We start from the raw sequence: 5980 nt of genomic DNA on the forward strand, positions 1-5980 counted from the left end.
CTGTGTGTCAACTTTATAATTGGGTTTTCTCAAATCATTTTATTTTTACGTCCGATTACAAACGTTATGTTGTGAAGTGATTCTGCTTTTTGAAGGCAATTTTGCGACGGCAGGTGGAGGGAAATATTCCTGATAAAGCTGGAGCAACCATAAATGCATTCTGAACAAAATGATCGAGTTTCTCTCACTTTTCAAATGATATTACAATTAAATTGTTGATCTATTTATTTATACGTTTTCACTAGTTAGAAAAGCCTCCTTTAGGGAAAAAAATACATTTGGTATAATCTTTGAAGCTGTTCAGTCTCTGGGTAATGTGTATTCCCACACAATGCATTTTAAAAGTAGATCTTTCATTATTGCCATCCTAGTATTATTACACATTTTATGTTTCAAGGTTGCTATGCATTAACAGTCAGTAATATTCAACCTAAAGCATGCAATGTACTAATGCCCACAAAGTACTTCTCTGCGATTGCATCTTTCATAGCTTGACAAATGCTTAAATTAGATCGAGTAAACAGGCTGGAATTCCTGCGTAACATATGTTAAAACCGCATTACACTAAACGCTTGTGCAGTTCATTATTTCATTACATGGTGCAGACTCGGGCCACTGGGGTTACAAGCCACAGCCCCAGTCCTCACAGAGACATTCACAAAAGAGATATTTGTAGACCTCAAAAGAAGAGCCTCAGAAAGAACGGAGGAAGGGCGATTGCATGTGAATTTTTAAAAGATACTATTTCTGGAGGACGCTGGTTACATGTAAGTATCATCTTCTCCAGCATAGGCTCTCTGGTAGATTCATACTGAAATGAATCAAGTGACGTAAAAAAAAAAGCTACCCATGGTGCCGTGCAGTGGCAGGCTCTTTGCAAAGGTTAACTGGCTGCTTGTCACTTGCTGATTGATGTATTCTGCTGTTAAACTGGTATTCATGAGAGGAAAAACTGGCATAGACACTATTAATGTATTCAAATTACAAAAGCGCAAGATGATAATAGCGGCATACAATGTGCTACATATCTGGGTCTGGTGGCTCAGTGGACTAATAGCATCCACTGCAGGGGCCTGTGTTCGACTTCATGGTCACAGGTTCAAAACCTGGCGGGTTCACTCAGCCTTTCATCATCCATCTGAGGTCGAAAAAATGAGTACCGTTGAGTAACGAGAAACTTCTGTTATTCAGCGGCAAGATACCAATGGATGAACGTGCGCTTTACAAATACACGTTATGTTTATGTTACATACTGCAATATAACGTAACTTTTTTTGCATATTATAGTCACCCCGCTACATCATTTGGTTTTCCTTTGCTCAATTTGTGGCCCTGAGTAACAAACCAATTCAGCAGTGGGCTGCAGATAGTTGGAGTGAGGCTCACCTTAAGCAAACAGATTTCACAGCACCGCCTATCCCATACCTGCTTCCAATCTGGTATTGCACATCAAGATGGTAGTATTTTGAGAAGGAATAATCTATAGCCTATATTGCTCCCTTGCACGTCCGTTAACAAGTTTCCAGCGAAGGCAGTACCTGTTGCAACCATGCCTCTGGTAATTCAGGTAGCAATCCATCTAGCTATCCCCCCACAAGACGTGACCTTTGTTGGGGTTACCAAATGTCACAAACAACTTATGCATATTACTTATTTCTGTTGTTCTGGAGAGGCAGACCTTGAAGTATATTTTTACGTCCAAGGAATGCAACTTCTGGCTGTTGAAGAAGGTTGAGAAAGAAGATTGGCAGAACAATTTCTGATTCCAATGTAAGTCAGCACTTGATGAACAAATCTAATTTTTGTACTGACAGGAACCCTAGCTTTAAAAAAAAAAAAATTGGAGGTGTGGCTCTCTAATGGAGAAGCTTCAATGTTTCCCAACACAACTATTAGATGATCTGTAAAAGGAAGGTGGCTGTCCAAGATAAGAACTAAATGGACAGACATCTCATGAATGGAAATGCACAAATGGAGGAGAGCACATAGACTTCGAGCGTCCTAAACAGTTTCTTTAACTAAAACAAGATTTGTTAATAAGTAATTCCCACTATTGTATTGTGTATACTATGCTTGTAAGCAACAAGTCAATGCAGTATGCGGAACATCATAAGCATACATTTCTCAACAAAAGGAGGAGAAGCTTTCCATATATTTTTTTTTTTCTTCATGCATCACAAATACTTAGTACAAAAGACTTGACACAACTAGATCACAGCCTACGCGTTTCGTCCCTGTTTCACAGGACTTCTTCAGGGCAAACTAATCAGATGTGTATCCATGCTCACAGCAAAGCAACGAGCCTTTCTCTCTCCACTTTAAAGCTATTTTCTACTCCTGTGTCGAAATTCACCTCAAGATAGAAATATAAATCGTCCAAACACGTGGTTCAAATTGAATACTCTCCACCGTAGTCAGTTCATATGATCCTCTCTTTCACTTTCGTCGCTACGGTACACCACAGACTTCCTACTATATCAGTCGTAAGGCCACGAATGTACGTCGGTCCTTAATTTTCTACGCCTACTTAGCGTTTCAGCGTGGATGTCCCATTGCGTACTTGTACAGGGAGCGCTGAAACGCTAAGTAGGCCTAGAAAATTAAGGACCGACGTAAATAAGTGGCCTTACGACTTTTAGTAGGAAGTCTGTGGTGTACCGCAACGACTAAAGTGAGAGGGTCATATGAACTGACTACGGTGGAGAGTATTCAATGGTGCCAACATGATCAAATATGGACAAGCCTCCGGGGTTAGGTTCATTGATATCGATTTAAGTTAAGTGGCCTGGCCCACCCTCTTGCGTGTCAATGTCACCCCCCACCACCTACCTCCCTCTTCCTCCTGCCACACCCAAAGATGGTATTTCCACTCTTGCTTGTTCAGGCTTAGTCACAATGGGTCGATTAATCGTTGTGCTGGGTAAAAGATGACTTTCTGCAGGGATAATCTTAGCCAGAGCGGGCTGCTCACTGTAGGTTATCAACCAGAATAAAGGAATCCATGGGTGGCGCCACCACCTACTGTTGTGAGAGTTTATCGTGCTTAATGAAAATTCTGTTACATCCAGGTTTGTTGATTGGCTACAGTTTACTCATCAAAGCCTCTGCGAGTCTACTGCATCGGTCCTTTATTGTTCAATTGATTTGTCCTTATCCACCAACTTTGGATGTCTCGCCAGAGGGAAGAGAAGTATACAACCTCCTTGATTTAGTACCTGCATCAGTTCTCTTCCTTTTCCCAGCTGACCTCAGTGTGCCCCACTGCATGGCTGCAGTTGAGATTGTATTACCTCCTGGTCCACAATAAATGCACTAGCTGGTAAGTTTGTGGCACATGCCCTGAGCTCAAACAGGCAACTGTGGCTCTAGTGTCAACAGACACTGTTGCCGGAGAGGGCAGAGATGCACAACGTGGTGGGGGAGAGGAGAGCGATAAACGTCGTTCAGCCACCTTAATTTCTTTATTAATTACTCCAACTGCCCTGTAAAAACCCATCAAGAGTGATAGCAGTAACAGCTTTATAACTGCTCTCCATGGACTTCCACTTCCCTATTTTGAACCAGGTCCTAGTGTCAAGATTTTGTATAGGAGTAAAGTATACTCGCAGTACCTGTAGAAAACCTGATGAGGGGTGGCCCAGCCTCCTCCAGGTGATAATGAGCCACTCTTGCCCTGGACTGCACCTGGGCATGTACCTCACCCGCGGGTTCTGGATCGCTTTTAAGCGCGAAGGCTGCAGTTCCAGGAAAGTCCTTCTCAGCTGCACAGAATCCTGGTGTTACTGCCCTTCCCTCACCAGCGACCACAGAAAGTGCCCCGCGGGCCCTGGAGCACTTTTAAGTGCAAGTGCTGCAGTGCCTAGGAAGCCCTCCTCAGCTATACGGAATCCTTGGATCCCCCATCAGCCAGCACCCACAGAAAGCGCCCCGTGTGCCGTAGGTCCTGGAACGCCTTTAAGCACAAGGGCTGCAGTGCCTGGGAAGCCCTCCTAAGCTACACAGAATCCTAGGGATTGTGGTCCCACCAGCAACCACATAAAGCATTCCACGGATCCTGAAGCGCTTTTAAGCGTCAGGGCTGCAGTGTCTGGGAATCCCTCCTCGGCTGCATTAAATTCTGGGAGTTGTGGTCCCCCACCAGTGACCACAGAAAGCTTAATAGTCTCTATTGCCGCCTGTAAGGCATGGCAATTGCCACATTTAAAACAGCCCCCCTCACTCAGGACAATTATTCAGAGAGTATAGTTGTGGTGTTTTAGAAGTCGGAGTGCATGAACCGATTTGTCACTTAGGTTTCTGTTTCTACAGTATGCAAAAATAGGTTTCTGAAGAGAAATGTCACCATCTGTATTCAAGATATGCCAGTTGGACATATTTAAATCTGTGAAATTATTCGAAATATTACTGTGGTTGGTGACCACAATATTTTCAAAATAGTTTTGTGGTCTGGTTTCATTCAGAAAGACAGTCACGGATATAGAACATGGTTATTTTAAAGGCAGGGTTTACTAACCGGGTAGGGTAGCCTCTATTATGTAATTTGTTTTAGAGGATTTTAGAGTGTTTTTTCTCAAAGTCGTTGATGTAAGAACAATTCCTCCGTAAACGTAAAAATTGTCCAAAAGGATTCTCTATGGCATTTGAGATGGAAACTTAAAAAGTGTAATAAAGTGTTGCAAGCTGTGGGCTTTGTAAAAAGTTCCACTTTGAAACTATTTTCATTAACAAAGATCCAAATATCCAACTGTATCCTGGTACGGCTGATTTTGAAGGTAAAATGTAAGTTGATGTCACAGAGATTCAACCACAGAAGAAACTCCTTTAGTTGATGTTCAGGTCCCCTTGAGATAATGAAAATATCATTAATATACCTTGACCAATGGATTACATTCTCAAACACCCCAACATGTTAGCTATACTGGGAGCACAATTGGCTCCCATACTGGTCCCTTACTTTTGTCTCCAGATTGTATTGTTAAACATGAAGTAGTTATTGTTAAAAATAATTTCCAGAGGGGCATGGCTTACTGAGCCAAGATGGGGGTCACACCATGAGTGTGCTCCTGGAGCCATCCGCCTGCAATCCGCTCGTTTCTGGCATCATCCTGCCTTCAATCCTGTTGCCGATGCCCTGCTGCACCCATGGCTGAAATCCTGGCCTTGGGGGACCTGTCGATCCGGTGTTTTCATGGTTCTCGGCCTGCCTGCCAAGCGCCCTCCTCCAATATGGCGGCCTCCTAGCTTTGAAGCCGGGACCCTGCGACTCTCGGATCAAGCTGCCGCGGCACGCTCCTGGCCTTTGGGTGGGAGGACGTTACCCATCAGAGCTGCAGTGCCTGGCGGCGACTTCTGGGCTCCCCCGGTGAGGTACCCGCTGTGCCCTCCTCCCCCTGCCCTGCTGAGATTCTACTTCGGCGGCCGTTGCCGCTGCTCCCTGCCTGCCGGTGCTGAGTTGCTTTGTCGAACCAGAGGGTTGGTGCTGCTGGCTGCGGCGGCCGAGACGCGCTGGTGGAGTGCTGACTGGCACCCTCTGGGCCACGTGATTGGAGGCCCGATCCTCGGCAGACGCGGAGATCTGGTGAGTGGCGTTGGCGGGTGGGGCTCTGACTGTGTCATAGGAGGGCCCCCCCTGCCCGCACGGACCGTCCGCTCTGAAGGTGCCTTGGGCCCTGGACGTTGCAGGTTGGGTATTGGCCCATTGTCTCTTCCCACCTACCATGAGTCGCTGCACCCATCCGGCCTGACTGCCCCCCGGACCTGCTCCTGTGCCATTCCCTAGAGGTCCATACGCCGCTCGTGAGGGGACGAGGCCTGAGGCGGGTGGACCCGGTTGTGCCCATTGGACGGCACGCAATCCCTGGGACGGGCCCCTGCTCCACCTCTCTGACTGTGAGAGGCCCCCCGCACGCACAATCCACCCGCTTTGAGGGTGACTTGGGCCCTGGACGCTGCAGTTTGGGAGTTGGCCCACTGTTCCTCC

This window comes from Triturus cristatus, chromosome 1_2, assembly GCF_964204655.1.
Source record: "Triturus cristatus chromosome 1_2, aTriCri1.1, whole genome shotgun sequence".
NCBI classification, from domain to species: domain Eukaryota; kingdom Metazoa; phylum Chordata; class Amphibia; order Caudata; family Salamandridae; genus Triturus; species Triturus cristatus.